This window comes from Quercus lobata, chromosome 9 (assembly GCF_001633185.2).
Source record: "Quercus lobata isolate SW786 chromosome 9, ValleyOak3.0 Primary Assembly, whole genome shotgun sequence".
In the NCBI taxonomy this organism is placed as follows: domain Eukaryota; kingdom Viridiplantae; phylum Streptophyta; class Magnoliopsida; order Fagales; family Fagaceae; genus Quercus; species Quercus lobata.
Window position 1 is genome coordinate 31,976,482 of NC_044912.1, and position 25,097 is coordinate 32,001,578.

General features: G+C 34.9%; 1 long non-coding RNA gene across 2 annotated transcripts; it reads right to left on the reverse strand.

Moving 5' to 3' along the window:
• Nucleotides 1–21,740: 21,740 nt before the first annotated feature.
• Nucleotides 21,741–24,134, reverse strand: LOC115959631. Of its 2 annotated transcripts, XR_004084943.1 has the most exons (4): nt 24,068–24,134; nt 23,867–23,976; nt 23,286–23,451; nt 21,741–21,784 (listed from the first exon to the last, which is right to left on the reverse strand). It is a non-coding gene; the product is annotated as an uncharacterized LOC115959631 (long non-coding RNA). The 2 variants fall into 2 exon arrangements; XR_004084942.1 differs by lacking the exon at nt 21,741–21,784 and having other exon boundaries at nt 22,912–23,451.
• Between the last annotated feature and the right edge of the window lie 963 nt (nt 24,135–25,097).

Sequence of the window (25,097 nt, forward strand, 5' to 3'; positions counted from 1 at the left end):
GGTTTGGATTACGATAGATCAGCCATGGGTTTAGTGGCGTGGTGGCAACCCTAGGTGCTACTTGTGCCTCTCCTAATTCTCAGACCTTTTCTACACAACCAAACACCACCAATCAAGGAAAGGAAAGGAACCTTACAACTTTAAACTCACCCCCAATTCCAAATTCAAACCCATTCTGAATCATAACCACAATAGTAAACCCACCCCCAATTCTAACTTCAAACCCACTCTGAATCCCAACCATAATAGCAAAACACTAGAATTATCAAATCCAAAACATCAAGTATCTAAATCGCTCATAACCCATAAATTACCTAGTCAACAACGTATCATTTGGGACTCAATCTTAGAAGAAACAAGTGGATTTATAGGTTGTGGCTTTGGTTGTTGAGGAGAATAAGTCTGCTTCCACGAAGGGCAAGCTTAGCAACACAGATCGACAACCACAGAGATGAATGGAGACCGAAGTCAAAGATCTTATTTAGGAGATCGGAGTTGGAGATCGGCAAAGATTGAATTTGGGAGATCAACGGAGATCAAAGTTAGGAGATCATAGATTTGAGATTAGTGGTGGATCTACTTCTTTCTCTCTAGAATTTGGAGAGAATCTTATCAGTCCCTCTCTCAACTGACGTGATTATTTGATGGTTTGAAAATGAAATTGATTGTTATTTGTTAGTTTTTAAAACCGGTTGGGCTTTTGAATTATCTTTTTTATTTTTTAAATAATGGATTATCTTTTTTAGAACTTTAGAACTATAGCATATTTTGTAACGACCTTGCCCCAACTGTGTAGATATTTTCCGCTTTGGGGCCCATGCCCCTCATGGTTTTGTTCTCCCTCAAAGCACACGGTAGTGGGGGAAAAGGCCTCTACACATTAAAAAGAGGTCATTCCTTATAAACACATTCCCATGTGCTTCCCTAGAGTTAGGACATATGTGATTCACTTGTTAGGAACAAATGTCACTATTTTATGTAATTGGTTAATCCTTTGACAAAATGCACTTTACTTGTATTTGGGTAGATCTAGAATGTGTTTAATACTTCAAGAAATCTTGTTTTCAAGATTCAAGCTGAAAAGTGCAAGTTCATTAAAGCTCAATAGCTAGCTCGACCATAAGCATCTATCGAGCTTGAAGAGCTATTCTAGCCCCGTGGCTCGACAACTTCTCAACAACTGCTCGACAGATGGCTATATGTCGAGGTTTAAGAGAAATAGATTTTTCTGTTCAGTTTTCTTCCAATCTGTGATTATGTGTTTAGGTTTTCTTTTCTCACAACCCTAGACATATAAAAGGTGACACAAGTTGCACAAGTGTTAAGCAAAGTTTGTTCAAGCAAATTGTGACTGGAGACAGAATTGCCCTAGGTCATCTCTCTTGTGAAGAAGTTGTTGTGTTTGTGCACCGTAGAGTTTTGTAACCAAGTATCTTCTTGATCTTCATCATCTGGATGAACTGAAGAACTTTACAGCCAACAACCTTCTCTAGTTGGTGATTGAAGTCGCGTACTGGAATCCGCGCAATTGGTTAGTCACATACTGGGAGCCGTGCATTACAAGGAGAGATTGTCACTACAGAACAAGTCCAATTGGGTATTAGGGTAAGGGTTCAACTGTAGGTTGGTATAAGATACTGGGATTCCTTTACTTGTAACCGCTTGTTTTGATAATAGTGGATTCACAGGAGTGGTGACCTTAAAATCACCCGGTGGGGTTTTTGCCGTGTTGGTTTTCCCCATTCGAAAACAAATCATCGTATCAATTTAATTTCCACTGCACTTAGTTTAATTGGTGATTTGTTCGTGCTACCACGCGCTTTGCATGTTAATTTGATTAATTATTAAATTTTGCTAATTAATCAATTGATTAATCATAAAGGGTCAATATATTTTTGGCCTATTAACTGGTATCAAAGTAGGTGCACTCTGATTAGGGTTAATCTTTGCTGTGTTAATCCATTGACCCCTATTTGTCATGGATAGAGGACAGTCATTAATTATACCTCCTTTATTTGATGGGACTAACTATGCATATTGGAAAGTACGCATGAGAGTTTTCTTGCAGTCTCTAGATGAGAAGGTGTGGCAAGCTGTTGAGATAGGTTGGACCAAGCCGAAGGAAGCGTCGACCAATTGGGATGATGCCAAGATCAAGGCGGCAAACTTCAACAGCAGGGCATTGAATGCTTTATTCAGTGCGGTCACTAATGGGGAGTTTAAGAAGATATCATATACTGAAACTGCTAAGTAGGCATGGACCATTCTCCAGACAACTTATGAGGAAACAAAGGCTGTCAAAGATTCAAAACTTTGGAGGCTCACTACAAGCTTTGAAGAAATCAAGATGGAAGAGGATGAGTTATTCGATGAGTTCTATGCCAAGCTCAAGGACATAGTGAACTCAGCTTTCAATCTTGGGGAAACCATTATTGAACCCAAGACTGTGAGAAAGGTGCTCAGATCTCTACCCTAGAGATTCCATACAAAGATCACCGCGATTGAGGAATTAAAGGATATTGACAAGATTCCTTTGACAGAGCTGGTTGGTGATCTACAAACCTACAAGCTAGGGTTAACAAGAATTGGTAAGTCGAGCAAGAGTAAGAGCATGGCATTGAAGGCCAAGAGCAGTGATATTGATGAGTTTTCAAACGATGAGGATACTAAGATGAAGTACTACATTACAAGGTAATTCAAGACGTTCATGAAGAATGCCAATGGGAAGGGCTTCAACAAGGACCGTAGGTAATCTAGCTCCTTACAGTTCAAGAGCCAAGATAAAGGAAAGAAGGATGCTAGGGATGGCGGTCAGTACACTGTTCCTTTAGGACCAAAGTGCTTTGGGTGTCAAGGTTTCGATCATATGAAACAGGAGTGCCCCACATATCTCAAGACCATTGGGAAGAGCAAGACACTTGCTGCTACTTTGAGCGAAACTGAGCCTGAGAATGATTCCGACAATGAGGATGACAGAATCCTAAATGCCTTCACTGCCACTGTCAATCCTACTGAGGGGATTGTTAAAGATGTGGATGAAGAAGAGGAATTGGTGAAGTCCAAGTTTGAGAAGATGGATGAACAAGATGACATCCACACAGCCTATGCAAAGTTGTACAAAGTCTTAGAGAAGCATAAGAAGATGTATAGGTTGGCCTCCAAGAAGCTTAGTGATGTGGAGCTTGAGCGAGAAGAGCTTTCCACAAAGTTTGATGAATCCAATCAAACTATTAGAGCACTGAGATTTGAAAATAATTTCTTGGCTGAGAAGACCAAGAAGCTTGAAGTAAAGCAGTTTCAAGTCAGAGCTCAATTGGAGAGGACTTCAAGTGCGAAGCTTGACGAGATGCTTAGCATTTAGAAATCTACTTTTGATCAAACCGATTTAAGGTATGACTTCTATTCTTCTAGTATTGCTTCTGATAGTACTTCTGTTTTTGTTCCTCCTGCTAATAATGTTAAAATTGAGAACAATGATGTTAAAACTGAATTAGCTAGTGAGAACTTAGACAAAGGTAAATCTACCTTAGAAGCACCCCCTAAGCTTAAGAAGAAAGAAGCTAAAAACCCTAACACTAAGAAGGCTAACTCTCAAAAGCCTAAACAGAAGAAGCAGCATCTCTGTTATCATTGTGGAGTTGCAGGTCATACTCAACCAAATTGCTATAAGTGGTTAGCCACTCAACAGAGCAATGACATGATAGCATTTGGAAGCCAGAATCAGCTTCAATCCTCTTTTGCTCCCTTGGAGATCTTCTCAAAACCCTCATGTTCCTTTCGAACTTGAACAGTTTCAATTCTTCCCACTCACCGCCAGATCAAGGGTTTGCTAGACGAAAAGGTTCTTCCAAGGTGTGGAAATAAAAGGGCTCCAAGTGATTCTATCACTGTTTCTCTCTCTCCCTTCTTGTTTTGTTTGCATTACTTATGTGTTTTGCTTTCTAGTTTTGGGTCAATCTAGTTTTTATGCTTTGCTTTGTTTAAACATGTTTTTTTTTCATATAAAAATAAAAAAATTTGAAAAATCAGAAAATACTAAAACAGTGTGTGTTTTGTATACATTGATACTTATGTACCTTGGATGGCCATTGAAACAAAGTTTTCTAAACTTTGTATCTCTTGTAGCTTAGATGAGCATCTCTATGCACAACTAAGCAAGTGAGCTTTTTGGCTCGTGTTTGTGATGAGTAAAATTAAGTAATCTCTTGTACTTAACACTCGTATCACTCTTTTTGATAGGAAGAACTAGAAAATTCTAAGAGAAATGCATAAATAACTATCTCACCATTGTTGCCTACCAATCATGAATGACATTTGTGTTCTTCGGCATAGCAAAATTGGAATGTCAAATGCTTAACATAATTGGGTATTTCTTTTCTATCTCTTATATGCTCATGCATGATTTGCTTAAAAGAAAAATATGCAAAGAAAAATAAAAGCAAAAAGAACAAATGCTTTATATATGATTGCAAGTGTGTATACTAGGAGATGTGGGAGTTATAGGATGTACCTCGAAGGTGATAGTTCTCATCAAATAGTTATGATTGTGTGTGAGTTAAAGTGATTTTCTCATATCTCAAATCGTCATAACATGTATATACTTAAGCAATCTTGCGATGTTTTTACACACAACACGCAATATTCTTTGCTACTCTTGATACATGTGCAGGTACAATGTGATTTGGCCAACACAAGGTTTACATGTGTTAACGTATGCTCATTAAACTATCTTGACTTGTTTTTGAAATATAAAATTAGTTAGACTTGTTTAATATGTGTGTATGTTTTTGGGATCTATGTGCTTAAAATTGTTATTGAGAGATGATTTTAAGGGTTTATAATGTTGATTGGATCCTTGATTGAGTTGCATGCTTAATTGCATTCATATCTGTGTTTTTCCCTTCTTGAAAAACTGTTTTTAAGCAATCTCAATAGCTTCTCGACACCTCCTCGACACCTAGCTATCTATCGAGCTTTTCAACTTCTTCTTATTGCAATCTCGATAGTTTCTTGACAGCTAGGTGGATTAATCAACAAAGTTTCTAACCCCTCGATAGCTTATCAACAACTGGTGGATTGATCGAGCTTCTTTATTATCTTTTCTGTTGAATTGTTCCTCGACAGATCCTCGACAGTTGCATCTGTCAAAGCCTTTTATGCCTGACACCTCTCAACACCTCTATCTGTCGAGATTTACTGAACTCCTATATATATGTTCAGCGTGATCCACTTCTCACTTTTCTCGATCTCTCTCTCGACAGATCCATCTCTTCACCTCCCAAACACTCTTTTCTCTCTCAAAACCTTCAACCCACGTGATTTTCGAACTCTCCTTGCTTCAAATCACTTGGAATGCTCTCTTTTCTTTTCATTCTTCATGCATTTAAATCTAGGTTTTGAGGTTTTTGAAAAACTTTGGGGTTTTTCAAAATTGTTGAGTTTTTGTTGAAATTTTGGGATGGGTTTTTGTTTAAATGATCTTTAAACCTCATGCATTGTATCACATAAGCATTATAACAGTATTATCATGCATTTAGATGTGTGCAATTGATTACGTATTGGTAGGATTGGATTAGGCTGAGCCCATGATACTTTTTATATTGCATGTCACATGTTCATGCATACGTTCTTTCTATTCAATATATCTTGATATATATGAATTGTTTTTGGGACTTTTCTGATTGTCTCTCTCTCTCCCTCTCTCTTTTGTTTGCGTTAGTCTGTGTCTATAGCACCCAAACACAAGTCTACTTCGTCCCAGAACCCTCTTCATTCTATGGTATCCACTTCGTCTGATCCTACTCCTTCATCTATTCAGTTTTGTGATGAGGATGCCCAAAAGGCTTTGTTAGAGAAATTTTCTCAAGAAGGCATTCATTCTGAATACCAAGTCATCCTGGCGAACTTCACCAACACTGACCTACCTGATGTCATTCACAGTCGGGGTTGGAAGTCACTGTGTAACGTCTTGGTCACATGTCCATTCATGCTGATCTACGAGTTTTACTCCAAAATGCATGGATTTGATTATTCAGTACCTCATTTTATCACTCACGTTCGTGGTACGCGCATTACTGTCACACCGTGAATTGTTGCGAATGTGCTCCATGTCCCTAAGGTAGAGTTTCCTAACTACCCTAGTTGTGAGCGTCTTAAGATTGTGTCTAAAGACGAGCTCAAATTTGCTTTCTATGAGCGCCCTTCTAATTAGGGTGAGCATCAATTCACTTACTGTTCGAGCTTTGCAAAAGGCCCTCGGTTTTTGAACATGGTCATGACATTTGTTCTCCACCCTCTTTCTCACTATAACTCTATCACAGAGCCTCGTGCTCAATTTTTGTTGTCCCTTCTTGAGCATCTTACTATAAATTTTCCTTCTCACTTTATTCTTTCTATCATAGATGTCTATAGGGATACGGCATCCCGTGATAAGTTCATCTTCCCTTCCGTTATCACGAGGATCTTACACCATTTTTTCTGTTCCCTTTCTCGCGTCCGACCACTTTACCTACATATGTGCCATAGACGTCGCTACCATTAAACCGAGCGAGACGCAGTTTAGGTCGAGGCAATCTCGGTCAGCAGCTCCTCCCGCTCGTTTGACTCCATCCTGATCTGCTCCATCCACATCCTCTCCCTCCTCTTCTATGAGCGATATGACTCTCAAAGACACCATAACGCAGCTTTAGCGCATGGATGCTCGCATTGATACACTCTCTACTAAGCTGTATCAGGTAAACATTCATGTCGGCCGTATTGCACTACGGCAGGCGGTCATTGGTGGCTTTACTCCTGAGGCTTCTCCTCCACCTCCTTTAACGGCTTCTGAGGATGAGGATGATGACAATGAAGATGCTAGCTCTTCCGGTACAGATGAGATATCTATTTAATACTCTTACCCTTTATCACTTGTGATAAAAAGGAGGAGTAGTTTTGGATATGAGAGTAGTCATTCTTAGGGAGAGAGTTAGTATAGGACCATTTTGTTAGGGGAGTGTTGATATCTGAGGGATGTAGTGACGATTACTTGTATCTTTTTCTTTTCTCTACTTTAGATACTTTATATCTTGTACATGAGTCTTGTGACCATTATTGACATACATTGTACTTATCTTCTTTATGTATGTTTCTTTCACCTACCCTTACATGTGTTGTTTCTTTTCTATTTTTATGCACATGCTTCTTTATTACTTGTATGCAATTTATTATTTCTGTTTCACACAAAGATACCTTGATGAGTTTTGTTTAAAGTGTTTCAGAAATACAGGTTGTCAAAGTCTACTTGCTATAAACTCTCTTCTTGCAAAGTTTTTCAAGAGTTTGTGTTAGGATAGATTTTATTGTATTCAACAAGTGAATATAAGTTGAGTGATTTATAACTTTTCTCATATGGTCATTTGTTTGTTGTGGTTTTTTCACGGATTGCCAAAGGGGGAGATTGTTAGGACATATGTGATTCACTTGTTAGGAACATATGTTACTATTTTATGTAATTGGCTAATCTTTTGACAAAACGCACTTTACTTGTATTTGGGTAGATCTAGGATGTGTTTAATACTTCAAGAAATCTTGTTTCAAGATCAAGTGTTAAAGCCATGCAAGTTTGTCCAAGATTCAAGCTGAAAAGTACAAGTTCATTAAACCTCGACAGCTAGCATCTATCGAGCTTGAAGAGCTATTCTAGCCCTGTGGCTCGACAGATGCTCGACAAATGGCTATCTGTCGAGGTTTAAGAGAAACGGATTTTTCTATTCTGTTTTCTTCCAATCCGTGATTATGTGTTTGGGTTTCTTTTCTCACAACCCTAGACATATAAAATAATTATTTTAAAGATCATCAAAGGTGACACAAGTTGCACAAATATTGAGCAAAGTTTGTTCAAGCAAATTGTGATCGGAGACAGAATTTGCCCTTGTTCATCTCTCTTATGAAGAAGTTGTTGTGTTTATGCACCATAAGGTTTTGTAACCAAGCATCTTCTTGATCTTCATTGTCTAGATGAACTGAAGAACTTTACTCTTTAGTTGGTGATTGAAGTCGCGTACTGGGATTCGCGCAATTAGTTAGTCACGTACTGGGAGCCGTACATTACAAGGAGAGATTGTCATTACAGAACAAGTCCAATTGGGTATTGGGGTAAGGGTTCAACTGTAGGTTGGTATAAGGTACCGGGATTCCTTTACTTGTAAATGCTTGTTTTGATAATAGTGGATTCTCGGGAGTGGTGACCTTAAAATCACCCAGTGGGGTTTTTACCATGTTGGTTTTCCCCATTCGAAAACAAATCACCGTGTCGATTTAATTTCTACTGCACTTAGTTTAATTGGTGATTTGTTTGTGATACCACGCGCTTTGCATGTTAATTTGATTAATTATTAAACTTGGCTAATTAATCAATTGATTAATCACAAGGGGTCAATATATTTTTGGCCTATCACCTAGGTGATGTGGGATTCCATGGAATGCAAGACCCCCCTTTTTGGGTCACTACAATGATATTGTAGTGACCCAAAAGGGGGTCTTGTAATCTATGAAATCCCACATCGCTTAGGGAAGCACATGGGATGTGCTTATAAGCAGTGACCTCCCTTTAATGTGTAGAGGTCTTTTCCCCCACTGCTATGTTTTTTAAGGGAGAACAAAACCGTGAGGGGCATGGGCGCCAAAGCAAACAATATCTATACAATTGGGGCGGGGTTGTTACAAATGATATCAAAGCCATGCCCTAACCGGAAGTGTGGGCCCCACACGCAAAGACGCGTGTGCCCGTAAGGGGGGAGGATTGTAGTGACCCAAAAAGGGGATCTTGCATTCCATAGAATCCCACATCGCCTAGGGAAGCACATGGAAATGTGTTTATAAGGAATGACCTTCATTTAATGTGTAAAGGCATTTTCCCCCATTGCTGTGTGTTTTGAGGGAGAATAAAATCGTGAGGGGCATGGGCCCCAAAGCGGACAATATCTACACAATTAGGGCGGGGTCATTACATATTTGATCTTTATTTCTCTTATTTTTGTATGTTTTTTAGAACTTTAGAACTATAGAATATTTGATTGGTGTGCTATTCCTTCACTTTGTTCTTATATAAGTTCTTAAGCAATCAAAAACCCTAACTTTTTTTTATTTTTGTTATGTTTTTTTTTTTTAACCTAAAAATATGTTTGTCTAACGGCAAAGGGAGAGGTGGGTAACAGATCCCTAATGGAAGTTACTTCAGGTGGGCAAAGTGTTGAGTTTTGAACTACGGGTAGGCAAAGTAAAAATAGAACTAACCACAGGTGGGTTTATTGTAATTTTCCTGTATGTCAAATATTCATTCATGGTTGTCAAAATCATAATCTAAATCCTACGATCCTACGATTTTATGATCCCACCTACCCAAGACAATCCAGATCTTTCAAGAATTTTTGCGATTGTTCAAGATCAATAGGATTGTAAGATTCTGACGATCCCAAACGATCTTATTTTTTTGTAATCTTCTTTAACTTAACAGAAGGCTCAATTGGACCTAAATGAAAAAAAAAAAAAAAAAAAAAAAAAAAAAAAAAAATCCCAATAGACCAAGTTTTGCTATTCTAATCTAGAGAAATAGAGTCTCAGTTGAACTCAAATGAAAAATAACATCTCAATAGAGTATCACGTTTTGAGGTTTTTGGCCCCTTTAAATGATGCTTACAAATGGATGTAGTGATATATGATAATTATATTAAATGGATGCAAATTATGAATGAATGTATAATTTATGTGATTATATGACATACCAATGTGTTTTTTTTTTTTCCTCAAATGATGTAGAATCTTATGATCCATGATCCGATCCATGATCCCACCTACCTCACACAATTCTACGTAGGATCCCAATTTTGACAACCTTGATTCATTAGAATATCATGAGATTGTCCATAATAATAATAATAATGATAAAAAATAAAAATTTACTTCAATATAGTGTAGTTTTTATATCCTACATCACTAATTCTATGCAAACCAAAGAGATATATACTTAATTTATTCTTCTACATAATTTATTTTTAGTATAATTTATCGACATAATTTTTTTCCAGGGAAAGAGATATATACATGAGTGTTGTGCATGCTAAGGAGGGTAGGCAGTGCTTTGCTTATGAGAGAAGTAGTGCAACAGATCACAGACCAAGCAATACATTAACATATACAAATGCATGCAAGTCCAACCTCTGTGTGTTTGTGTCAAGCGCAATCAGGTCTAGCTTAATGACTGCACGTGTGCCAATCCATGTCAAAGTAGTTCCAAGCATTAGAGAATTATGCCATATGACTAAGAATTACAGTAGGTGTGGAAATTGAGTAATAGTTAGTAACAGTTAGCGAATCTTGTGCTTATCTTGGCCATTGTCTTGTAAAAAGCTTGATATATAAGCTCGATGAAACATGCTTGAATTGTAAATGCAATTTTCTTTCATGAAATATTAAGCTTAGTAACAAAGTTAACTTGGTTCAGTCTAACTTCCTATATCCACAACTAAATTTTAACTATAATCAATTTTATTTACAACGAACCCTAGGTACATATAGGAGCTAGGTTAGCCCTAAACTCTTGGTGACAATGCAATGACAATATAATGACAAGATGTAAAGAGAACATAATGACAATATGCTAATCACACCCGTAAACTCATGGTGGAAAGTGTGAGACCAACTTGAATTTGGAATTTAAGCTCTTGAAAGATGCTTTAAAGATAACCACAAAAACCTAATCGAATGTAAAATGGGTTAGGCACAATGATTGTGACGGCAGTGGATAACAACAACGAATGAATGTTAGAAGATGGCTACAAAACAGCTTCACCAATGACCAAAGCGTGGCTACTGTGGCTGACGGGCAATTACACTAGTGGCCTAAGGAAAAGGATAACACCATGATGAAGCACATGATTGAATTGGCAAATTTTGCATAGGTTGAACCCAAAAGAATGAGTGATGTGCCAACTTGTGTGACTTGAGAGTCTCAAATAAGAAAATAAGCCCTAAAATTGGAATATACAAAAATCAAAGTGCGAAAATTGTATGCCTAGAGAAGAATAACGGTTGTTCAACGGCGGCATGCGGCAGTCAAAAGTGTGCGGGATCAAAATCGACTATGGCTTGAGATTTTTAGGCTTCCTTGGGACAAGAAAGTAATCTATGCAATCAATTTGAGGCCAAATTAGCCATTTACCACTTTTCGCGGAAATTATTAGCAACATACCACTGTTTACAAAATAAGTAGTAATATACTACTTTTTTGAAACACGAGTTCATGAAACTCGAGTTTCAATCATTTGCTTGATGCTTTCTTGGTTGAGAATGATTGGTTCCCAGCAACTTCCCAAGGTGTATTGGTTCTAGAGGAAGTTTAGTTTAGGGTTTTAATGTACTAAAATAGATAATAATTGTGTGCATTACGGCTTAATATTTTATGTGCAACTATTTTAAAAAATCTAACATGACACAATATTATTGGATGTCATAAACATAGGCTTTTACACCAAGTCCTTATTGAATTTAATTTCTTTTATTAAAGATTAAATTCTATAAAGATGTGGTTTAAAATTCAAGTTTTATACCCTCCAATTACAACATGCCACATCATCTTATCACATATTAAAGAATAAGAACAACCACACTCAATTAATTATAATACTCATCTGCAAATTCAACCAAATTGGGAGTTTATTAAGATCTTATTAATTTTGGTAATTAAGATGTACTGAATTTTAAGTAAAAAGCTTATGTGACATCTCTTATTGGATGGTGTAAAACATGAATTTTACACTCCATTTTTACCAAATTCAGCTCTATTTATTAATATCCTTAAAACACTTTTTTTAATTAGCTGAATTTGGAAACTAATTTCCTGTTTGCTAGTAAGGGAGATGAAAAGGAAAGAAGAGAGGAAAAAGTAAGGAAAGGGAAAGGAAAGAAGAGAGAGTTGTACATAGAAGGACTACATTAAACAATTTCTTCAAAAGAAAGGTATTCTTTGAAAAAATAATGGGACCATATCAAGGATTGTGCTAAGAAAATTTCTAGAACGCAAACTTTTCTCAAAATTATGGGTTGTGAGAAAAGTATAAAACTTCATCAAAAAAGAAAAAAAGTATGAAATATTAGCGAATCAATCAAATGAGTATTCTCACTTTTTATTAGAAAACTAAAAAATGAAAATGCTTGGGACCATCACAGCACATATTAATATAGAAAAACTTAATGAAACGGTAATTAAACATGTTTTTTATATATTTTTATTAAAGATTAAACTCTATATGGATGTGGTTTATAACCCAAGTTTTACACCCTCCAATTCAAAAATGCCACATCATCTTATCATGTATTAAACAATATGAACAACCACTATCAATCAATTATAATACTCATTTAAAAATTCAACCAAATTGAGAGTTATTAAGATGTTATTAAATAGGGTATGTTGTACTGAGTTTTAAGTAAAAAGCTGATATGACATCTCTTATTGGACAGTGTAAACCATGAATTTTATACCTCATTCTTACCAAATTCAGACTTTTTTTATTAATATACTCCAAACACTTTTTTTTATTAGCTAAACTTGGAAACTAATGTCCTCTTTGGTTGTAAGGGAGATGAAAAGGAAAGAAGGGAGGAAAAAGTCAGAAAAGGGAAAGGGAAGAAGAGAGAGTTGTACATAGAAGGACTGCATTAAACAATTTCTTCAAAAGAAATGTATTCTTCGAAAAAATAATGGGACCATATCAAGGATTGTGCTAAGAAAATTTATAGAACGCAAACTTCTCTCAAAATTATGGGCTGTGAGAAGAGTATGAAACTTCATCCAAAAAAAAAAAGTATGAAATATTGGCGAATCGATCAAATTGTGTATTCTCACTTTTAATAGAAAACTAAAAAGTGAAAAGGCTAGGGACAATCACAGCACATATTAATATAAAAAAATTTAATGAAATGGTAATTAAACATGCTTTTTACATATTTTTATTAAAGATTAAACTCTATAAGGATGAAGTTTAAAACCCAAATTTTACACCCTCCAATTCCAGCATGTCACATCATCTTATCACGTATTAAAGAATAAGAACAACCACACTCAATCAATTATAATACTCATCTAAAAATTCAACCAAATTGGGAGGTTATTAAGATGTTATTAATTGTAGTATGATGTACTGAATTTTAAGTAAAAAGCTTATGTGACATCTCTTATTAGATGGTGTAAAACATGAATTTTACACTCCATTCTTACCAAATTCAGACTCTTTTTATTAATATCCTCAAAACATTTTTTTTTTAATGGGAAAGGGAAGAATAGAGAGTTGTACATAGAAGGATTGCATTAAAAAAAATTTCAAAAGAAAGGTCTTCTTTGAACAAATAATGGGACTGTATCAAGGATTGTGCAAAGAAAATTTCTAAAAGACAAACTTTTCTCAAAACTATGGGTTATGAGAAAAGTATGAAACTTCATCAAAAAAGAAAAAAAAAAGTATGAAAGATTAGCGAATTGGTCAAATTGTGAATAGAGAGTTGTACATAGAAGAATTGCATTAAAAAATTTCTTCAAAGAAAGGTCTTCTTTGAAAAAATAATGGGACCGTATCAAGGATTGTGCGAAGAAAATTTTTAGAACACAAACTTTTCTCAAAATTATGGGTTGTGAGAAAAGTATGAAACTTCATCAAAAAAGAAAAAAAAAAAAGTATGAAATATTAGCGAATTGGTCAAATTGTGTATTCTCACTTTTTAATAGAAAACTGAAAAGTGAAAATGCTTAAGAGCATCAAAGCATATATTAGTATAGAAAAACTTAATGAAACGGTAATTAAACACGCTTTTTACATATTTTTATTAAAGATTAAATTCTATAAGGATGTGATTTAAAACACAAGTTTTACACCCTCCAATTCTAACATGCCACATCATCTTATCACGTATTAAAGAATAAGAACAATCACACTCAATCAATTATAATACTTATCTGTAAATTCAACCAAATTGAGAGGTTATTAAGATGTTATTAACTGTGATATGATGTACTAAGTTTTAAGTAAAAAGCTAATGTAACATCTCTTATTGGATGATGTAAAACATGAATTTTACACTCCATTCTTACCAAATTCAGACTCTTTTTATTAATATCCTCAAAACGCTTTTTTTTATTAGCTGAACTTGGAAACTAATGTCCCTTTTGGTTGTAAGGGAGATGAAAAGGAAAGAAGAGAGGAAAAAGTTAGGAAAGGGAAAGGGAAAGAGAAGAAAAGAGAGTTGTACATGGAAGGATTGTATTAAACAATTTCTTCAAAAGAAAAGTCTTCTTTGAAAAAATAATGGGACCGTATCAAGGATTGTGCTAAGAAAATTTCTAGCACACTTACTTTTTTCAAAATTATGGGTTGTGAGAAAAGCATGAAACTTCATCAAAAAAGAAAAAAAAAAGTATGAAATATTGGCAAATAGGTCAAATTGTGTATTCTCACTTTTAATAGAAAACTAAAAAGTGAAAACACTTGGGACCATCGCAACACATATTAATATTGAAAAATTTAATGAAACGGTAATTAAACATGCTTTTTACTTATTTTTATTAAAGATTAAATTCCATAAGGATGTGGTTTAAAACCCAAGTTTTACAACCTCCAATTCCAACATGCCACATCACCTTGTCACGTATTAAAGAATAAAAACAACCACACTCAATCAATTATAATACTCATCTGAAAATTCAACCAAATTGAGAGGTTATTAAGATGTTACTAATTGTGGTATGATGTACTGAGTTGTAAGTAAAAAGCCGATGTGACATCTCTTATTAGATGGTGTAAAACATGAATTTTACACCCCATTCTTACCAAATTTAAACTCTTTTTATTAATATCCTCAAAACACTTTTTTTTTATTAGCTGAATTTGGAAACTAATATCCTATTGGTAATAAGGGAGATGAAAAGGAAAGAAGGGACAAAAAGTTCAGGAAAGGGAAAGGGAAAGGGAAGAAGAGAGAGTTGTACATAAAAGGATTGCATTAAACAATTTTTTCAAAAGAAAAGTCTTCTTTGAAAAACTAATGGGACCGTATTAAGGATTGTGCTAAGAAAATTTCTAGAACACTTTCTTTTTTCAAAATAATGGGTTGTGAGAAAAGTATGAAAATGAAACTTCATCAAAAAAGAAAAAAAAAAGTATGAAATATTGGCGAGTAGGTGAAATTGTGTATTCTGAATTTTTTATAGAAAACTGAAAAGTGAAAACACTTGGGACCATCACAGCACATATTAATAAAGAAAAACTTAAAGAAATGGTAATTAAACATGCTTTTAACATATTTTTATTAAAGATTAAATTCTATAAGGATATGGTTTAAAACCCAAGTTTTATACCCTTCAATTCCAACATACCACATTATCTTATCACGTATTAAAGAATAAGAACAACCACACTCAATCAAATATAATACTCATCTGAAAATTCAACCAAATTGGGAGGTTATTAAGATGTTATTAATTGTTATTAATTGTGGTATGATGTACTGAGTTTAAAGTAAAAAGCTTATGTGACATCTCTTATTGGATAGTGTAAAACATGAATTTTACACCCTATTCTTATCAAATTCATACTCTTTTTATTAATATCCTCAAAACACTTTTTTTTATTAGCTAAATCTGGAATCTAATATCCTAGTAATAAGGGAGATGAAAAGCAAAGAAGGGAGGAAAAAGTCAAGAAAGGGAAAGGGAAGAGGAGAGAGTTTCACATAAAAGGATTGCATTAAATAATTTTTTCAAAAGAAAAGTCTTCTTTGAAAAAATAATGGGACCATATCAAGGATTGTGCTAAGAAAATTTCAAGAACACTTACTTTTTTCAAAACTTTGGGTTGTGAGAAAAGTATGAAACTTAATAAATAAAAAAAGTATGAAATATTGGCGAATCAGTCAAATTGTGTATTCTCAATTTTAATAGAAAATTGAAAAGTAAAAACATTTGGGGCAATCACAGCACATATTAATATAGAAAAATTTAATGAAATGGTAATTTAACATGCTCTTTACATATTTTTATTAAAGGTTAAACTCTATAAGGATGTGGTTTAAAACCCAAATTTTACACTCTCCAATTTCAACATGCCACATCATCTTATCACGTATTAAAGAATAAGAACAACCATACTCAATCAATTATAATACTCATCTAAAAATTCAACCAAATTGGGAGGTTATTAAGATGTTATTAATTGTGGTATGATGTACTGAGTTTTAAATAAAAAACTGATGTGACATCTCTTATTGGAAGGTGTAAAACATGAATTTTACACCACATTCTTACCAAATTCAGACTCTTTTTATTAACATCCTCAAAAGACTTTTTTTTGTTAGCTGAATTTGGAAACTAATATCCTATTTGGTTGTAAGGGAGATGAAAAGGAAAGAAGGGAGGAAAAAGTCAGGAAAGGGAAAGGGAAGAAGAGAAAGTTGTACATAAAAGGATTGCATTAAACAATTTCTTCTAAAGAAAGGTCTTCTTTGAAAAAATAATGGGACTATATCAAGGATTGTGCTAAGAAAATTTCTATAACACAAACTTTTCTCAAAATTATGAGTTGTGAGAAAAGTATGAAACTTCATCAAAAAAGGAAAAAGTATGAAATATTGGCAAATCGGTCAAATTGTGTATTCTCACTTTTTAATAGAAAACTGAAAAGTGAAAATGCTTGGGACCATCATAGCACATATTAATATGGAAAAACTTAATGAAAGAGGTAAAAAAAGGTTAAATGCAAAGTTAGAGCACCACTTGGTAAGACCTCATACACTCCCGTATGAGGTCTTTGCTTATACATATATATATATATATATATATATATATATATATATATATTGATAAGTAATTTATCACGGTATAGATCATGACTAGTTGCAAACTCGTGCTACGCTCGGGAACCTACCTATTTGTATAGTAGACTAAAATAATTTTTATAAAATCCTAACTTGATTATGAAACTATTCCATCACATAAATTACTTTAGTCTTTTATGTTAAAACTTCCAAAAGGTCAAAAAATTAAAGAATCAAAATAATCAAAACCTACAAATTATAGAAACAATATAAAAAAATGTGATATAGTGCTACCTTTAAACGAAATAATTCATCACTATAGTTATGGAAATCTGTCAAATAGTTTCAATATTTTTAGATAATAATATCGCAAAAATTCATATGTTAAAACTTCTAAAATGTCAAAAAAAAAATTAAAGAATAAGAAGATTTATTATTTAGAAATCATTGAAACAAAATAAAATGTATGTATAACTGCACAATAGATAAATATAAGAAAAAGATTGGTTACCTTATAAATAATCATCCTTGGCTATAAATTATAGAAGCAAAACAAAAAAATATGTGACTATATTGTTATAAATCCAACCAAAAATTCAAGTTTGATTGATCTAAAAGCACCCACAACTAACATTGGATAACACATGATCAAAAAACTTAAATTTGTAAACAATCTTAAAACCAAAGCAATAAAAATTGTAATTGCATGTAGTCTTATTAACACCTATGAACTAAAAAGATTTGTTTTTTCTTAATTTGTTTCCTGATCCTACATGAAGTTAGCTCTGGAGAAGTTCATCATGTTGGGATCGTGAGAAATGAATTGGATCATCAATTGTTGCTTTTGGTTTACAGTTTTGAAGAGACTAAGAGCATTTGCTTTTGATCAAACATCATCTTCTCCAAAAATAGTTTTCGATTAACACGTTTGTATTTTGGGTTTTAGGTATTCTACACAAATAGTTTTTGGTTTGTAGTTTTGAAGAGACTAAGACAAAAGGGAGAGCAGTTCTTAAATAGAAGAAAGTAAAGACAATAGGACAGTGTTATTGTATTTGGGTAGAAGTCTAACTTGCGTTAGGGGTTTTTTTTCATTAATTAATTATAATATTCGATAGGATAATTCCTTCCTCCATTTGTTTTGAAAGCTTGATGATGATGATGAGGATTCCGTATCTAAGGTGAGGAAACAAACATTTACATTTACCTATGTCTTTGTTGTTCCATACATGAAACAAACTCTTTGTACTTTTATTATGAAGTGTCCATAACGTGTTAAAATGAAATACTTCATAAACCTATTTCCTTAAACTTCCTTAAAATTTTAATTAAACATTAAATTAAAATAGCATAGAGTTGGCTTTGATTTGGTATTGTAGTAGGAAGTAGAGTTTTAATCATAGAACTTTTATGATATGGAGCTTTAACCAAAACGTTTCTTTATATATATATATATAGACAAGTGGTCTTATGTCCCAAACTCAGTAATTTATCAAGTATAAATTAGGAAAAAAAAAATACAAAACTACATTAATTTGAAAGTTAACGACAATCTAAATGTGGAGATGCGGAAAAATGGAATGGAAGCTAAAAGTTTAAGAGCGAAAATGATAAAATTAAAACTGAGGAATCAAAAAAATAACAACCCCTTCTTCTAAAAAAAATAACACCCATAAACCATTTATTTTTTAAGGAGAGACAACAACCATAAACTTGATGTAATTCGTAGTCTAGTTTTATTGGTTTTATTAGAATTGACTAGTAAAAAATAAGTTTACCTAATTATAATAAACTATAAATGCCTAATAACAAAGATATCACAACTAAAATACTGACTACGATTAGCCCTTTCAACAAATCCTAAAAATTATTTTTTAACTACATGAAAGGTGCATATAGTTGACCTTGATGCTCTTTATATTCTTTGATGATTGGCCTACTTGTAATTTTATCGACGACTCGTTCTTCTTGCTAATTAAACATGGCCTATAAAATGTACTATAGTCTACCTAACCAGAACAACCAAATCAACTATGCCCAATTGATAATCAAAATATCAAACCCAATTTGTTTAGCTAACAAAACAAAAATTTCACAAACCCAAAAGCGGAAATGAAACCGCTCATCAAAGATCTAGTCTAGTTGGCCCTGCCAAGAAAAATTCAAACTGAGTTCCTAATCAGAGAAAGGCTGTGAAGGAGAAGGTCGATTGGGAGGGAAGCTCCAGAGAGATGGCCTTAGTGCACTTGGCAATCTTGCAATTGACCTTGCTGTGGGTAGTAGAAGCATCAATTGTGATGATGCCGGAAATAATACCACCAATGAGTCACACGTTCCTCGTACGATCGCCAATGGCACCTGCACAATGGCACCTGCACAACAAAAGGGAATAACCTAGCAGAGAGTACCGGTGTGGTACCGGCCAAACACCTTCCGAAGGTCAAGTTAGAACTATTCTCACTGCTCTAGAGTGCTAGAGAGGGTAAATTATGCGTACCTTGGTTTGTGAGAGTACTTGGGTTTTTATAGTAGTAGATGGTTGACCTCTTTTCCTTGAAGTAGAAGTCTTTTCCTTATAGGAGTCTTCTTGGGTGTATTTTACGGGATTCTTTCCATATAGGAGTCCTTTAGGTTCCTTGAAACGTGGGGAGCAAGTTATTTTACTTATATACGTAAACGTGCAGATCAATCAATCCGTAGACTGACGCCGTCAGTTTAGGTTTACCCCGTCTGCTCAAGTTTACTCCCGTCTGTTCAATTTTACTCCCGTCAGCTTCAGGATGCCCAGTTTCATGTGGAGTTCTCTTCCTTCATGCCTCCGTCAGCCTTGAAGAAATGCTGACGGTAAAATCATCTCGTCACCCTTGTCAAGCTTGGCCCGTCACTCTTGTCTAACTAATTTTGTCCTCATCAAATTGTCAACACCAACGCCTTGCCTTTAGCCAAGGACGGCTGTGAAGACCATTGTGGCAATGTCAGTATTCCATACCCATTTGGCACAAGGCAAGGATGCTACGTTAATGATAGCTTTCTCATCACTTGTAATCACACATACAACCCTCCCTTGGCGTTTTTGACAGAGTAATATAAATGTTACAGATATATGGCTTTCGGGTGAAATGCGCATATATGCTTTTGTAGCCCGTGATTGCTACAACAGAAGTGGTGGGAGTGCAGGCAACTTTCAACCTTGGTTCAGATTGGGAAAATTCTCAGTCTCCAACACTCGAAACAAGTTCATGGCTATTGGGTGTGACACATATGCTGTGATAAATGGTTCTAGAGGGACAAGCTACACAACTGGGTGCATGTCTTTATGTGATAGCACGAGAGATGTGGTTGAGGGGTCTTGCTCTGGTATTGGCTGTTGCGAAACTGCTATTCCAAGAGGAGTAATGGATTTCGAAATCAGTGTATCGAGCTATTACAAACACAAGAAAGTGTGGGAATTCAATCCTTGCAGCTATGCTTTTGTGGCAGAGGAAGGTACTTACAACTTCTCAACACAAGATCTTCAAAATTTTAAGGGAGGTCATAAGATGCCGAGGGTGCTAAATTGGGCAATAGGGGATCAAAATTGCAGTGAAGCTAAAAAGGATCTTGAAAGATATGCATGCATGGCTAACAGTGAGTGTCATGACTCGAACAATGGTCCAGGCTACCAGTGCAATTGTTGCAAGGGATACGAAGGCAATCCTTACCTTGGCTGCCAATTAGGTTGCCATTTTACTTGGAATTATTGTTGACTTTTGCTACTGATGGTTTTTTTTTTTTCTTAATGTCAAATTTTTTTTTTTTTTTTTTTGGGATATTGATGAGTGCTTAAATTCCACCTTATGCGTCCAAAACTGCACCAATTTGCTTGGTACTTATAATTGTTCCTGTCAGCTACCAGGATATGATGGAGATGGTAAATTCCGGAACGGGTTGCAAACTCATACCAAGCCCTGAGAGGATTCCATTGATTAATAGGATTTCACTAGGTGAGCAATATTGATCGCTTTCTAATTAATCATATGAATGATACATTAAGTTTGCATATTTATTATATAATAGTAATGCTTGGGATAAAGGTCGAGCCTTAGTGTGATGACAAGTGTCTTCCACCAAAAGTGACAAGTCATGAGAGAGTACGGAAATTAACCTCTCCAAATATAATTTGGTGTTAAAATCCGGAAATCAACCTCTCCAAAAATAATTGGGGTAAGGCTACCACGACCTCTCCCAGAACCCTAAGGTAAAATGAGCATGTAGGAACTTCAGTTTTTTGGTATGAAAGCTTCGATTGGCTGCAAAATGCCAAATGTGTAGGTGTCAGTGTCAGCCTCTTGGTTCTAGTTTTGGGCATTTCTTGGTTATACTGGGGACTCAAGCGTAGAAAGCTCAAAGAGAAGTTTTTTAAACAAAATGGTGGCTTTCTACTACAACAACAACTTTCTCAGAACAATGGATCTATCGAAACAACTCAAATATTTACAGCAGAAGAACTTAAGAAGGCAACAAACAATTACCATGAAAATAGAATCCTAAGCCAAGGTGGCCAAGGAACGGTTTACAAAGGAATATTACCAGATAACAAAATAGTTGCCATTAAGAAGTCCAAAATAATAGATCAAAGCCAAGCTGAACAATTTATTAATAGTCCACCTTCTGTGTATAAGTTCAATGTGGTAAAGGGTTGGAAATATCTTTGCAAGATAGATTGTACAACTCTTACATGTGATTACATAATTAGCATGCATTTGACAACAAACAGAAGAAAAATACAAACTAAATCACACTAGCTTTATCATGGTCCATCCCAACAGATGTGAAGCAAACGAGTTAGGTTACAAGGGAAAAAGTACATGTTCATAATCAATGAAAATGCTTTCCTTGAGTCTATCAATCTAATGATGGCCCTTGCCAGCAACATTAACAATTGCTCCGACTTCATGCCTCCCTATTGCAAACCAGCAGAAAGAAATAAGACAAATTAATAGACAAAAGTGGGTCTAGAAATGGACTTGCATATAATTACAAACATCAAGTTTAGATTGATTTGAACTCAAATGCATATTGACTCTGCCAGAATCACTTCTTAATTAAAGTGACATACATATGACATCAATCATAAGTCCAAGATCATGTAGGATAGAATGCAGACTTTGGAAAATTTGATCTACAAGAAAGTTAAACGGAGCAAATACATCAATTTGGTTATAATAAATTTTTGGTAACTGTTAAAAAGTATTCATACTTCAAAATTTTGGATTTTATTTTTACATATTTAAGATTATATATATAAATTAATTTATACATAAGATTTTATAAGAATTTTTTTATCTGGCACTAACATGGATCTACCAATGCAGACCATTGCAACAAATTCTGGAAGTGAGACTGAGTTTACTGAAAGAATTCCAGCAAGCTGACATGCAAGGCCTACTGCAATAAACCCAACAGGTGGTCCTGATATGGTGGGGCTAATGAACGAAGAATATAGGCACTTTTACTTTGTAACAGAGAAGGGCTGTAATGCTATGGTGTGGAACAGAGTATAACGGTTAAACAACCAGTAGACCAATATTATATTAAAGCGAAAGTTTAGGCGCACTGTTGATATTGAAAGGGACAATCCAAAGCATCGTAGCAGAGAGCAATGATCAAGCACAAGTGGCAGTGTCAATCTGGGCTAGCAAGGAGTTGTTGGGAATCAGTGCCATATATTGTGAACAGTTCATCCATTGCTTTGAAGAGATGATGCCACGTGGTTTAGGAGGCAGTTAGAGATTGAGCTACACGTGTAATGCTTAGATAGGATCCTTCTTGTAACTGATTTTTCCCTCTAAAATAGGGAGTCAGTTTTCCGTTTTTCCTTTTGCTTGCTTGGACAGTGTATATATAGAATTAGGTGCTATGTATTACTCAGTTGCTTGTATTCATTTTCTCAAAATTGATAATATCTGAGAGTTCTATAAGTTTTTACACGCACAACGTTTGCTACAACTCTAAAGCGGTCGACAATGAGTAGAAGAGAAAATATGATAAGTTCATATGAAAGTGATTGTTCACCATTCATAGTCAACTACTTCAAGTTGTGGTAAAAGTGGAGGCAAATTGAGTGGTTGTAGAAGAAAGTTATATTTATACATGTAATCTTTCCACTAGTGTATAAAATCTTACCTTTCTACTAAAAAACCAGTAACTGAGGAAGAGACCAAAAGTCACAAAGGGCAGTACAAGTAGAGGAGAGCCTTTTCTACAACTTGTTAAACCTTTTCTTCAAGCATGGGATCAACAGATGTCATTAGCGTTTCAGGTTAAAATTCCTAATTACAACTTATAGTTCTTCTGGGTCTTACTTCACCATTACAATTTTGCCTATTTCTTTCCCTAATATCAATAATCAATTAACAAAGGAGACCTCAATTGTAAGATAAAGAAGCCATGTAGTGCCTTACTGTTTGTCTGAACTCTGCATATCATCATGATGCTATAAGACAAAGCCTACATTACTGCACTGCCAAGCTTGGGCAACAGCTAGCAATTAAAAAGCTTCAATGCAACTGCATCAAACAATCTGAAAGTGACACACACCGTATATATGGGACAGCCACATCAATTCACCTAGATGGAACAACATGACATCAGTTTCCAAGTGACAAATAAGACGATTGAAAGTTTATAATTCCAAATTGTCAACAAGAAATACCTCAGGCCCTATTTTTCTTAATACAACAAACATAAAACGAAATCGACTGTTTCTTTAGATGAATTCTCTTTCCTCCTTTTTCTTAATACATTATTCTTCACCATCAAAGAAGAAAAAAGTTGCATTAGTTTAATTATATGTTTATTGGGTCTTTCCTTCACGTATGTATTCAAATTTCAAATATAGTAGCTTAATAATATTCGAGGTCTATTAGACTCAACAAGAAAACTACGCAGATGATTTCATCATCCTTTTTACAATTGTAAGCCACCACGCCAGTGCTATAAAAATTAATTAAAAGAAGCAAAAGAAAAACTCTCTTGAATCTACCTTTGAAATGGTTGATGCAGTGGGGGGGAATCACATGGCTAGCCTGAGAGAAAACAACCTCTTGGTGAAAACTGGCCCAGATTTTCTTCTTTCCTTCTGATTTTACAACACTGGAGTTGGAAAATTGTAGTGAATACCGAGAGAGCAACTAGAGTATTGATTTTACCTTCCAACTTAAGTGAAGAAAAATGATAAGCTTACTATCTGTTGTAAATATCTTCTCAGATCCTGGCAATGCGAGAATCTCACCTCGCCAACAAACTACAAAATTACTGGACTCAAACGAAAGAATATGAAACTAATTAATGAATTTTAAAAAATAAATATACCTCTACCAAAAAAAAAAAAAAAATCCGTAAAGGAGAGAGATAGTGACTTACAAAAACTTTAGAGAAAAAGGAAATTATCAGCTGTATAGACTCATCAAAGCTTCTACTTTCACTAGGATTCCTCTTTTTCGCAATCAGTGTTACCTTGTCCTTGTGTGCTTAAATTTTCAATCCAATTTCCCAAACGTGGAATAAATCTTTCAATTAGATTAGGGAGCTGTATCCTCTTTGGGCGTGGTACATCTACCTCATTAGAGGTACCTTCTCCACTGGTTCCATCATTGTCATCACGGCTTTGCTTAGTTTTGGTATCTTTTGCTAAACCTTCAAAATCATCCTCATAAGGAGTGATGCTACAGCTGCTGCTGTTGCTGCACCTGGGCATAGTTTGGTTTAGATCTTCAATGTCTTGCTCGAATATCAAACGGCCCCCGCATTTCATAACCTCCAATCCTGGACCATCGGTTTCAAATTTAATCTCAATCTGCGTGAATATATCAACATCTGCTTGACTCAATTTTTCTTTCCGTTCCTCATTGAATGATTGAACAATGGGATGGTAATTCTGAAATAAGTGATACGATTCAACGTCACCAAATTCTTCCAAAAAAAAAAAAAAGCTGCCACTGCCCTCGAAAAGAAATCTATCGCTTTCCAATGAACACCAAAGTTCATGCGTACCTCTATAACCTCTCCATTCAAACAATTAATTAAGTTGGGGAAATGGATGATGCTGGCAGAGTACAAAAATAGCGCACACAACGACTCCCTTCAATTTATTACATAAACTTGAAGGCACTTGCAGATTCATTGAAGCCCCTATGCTTTGATGGGTGAACCATTTCGGAATTTCTCTTCCAGGAATAGCGAACGAAAAACATATCACTTTCCTCTGAAACATA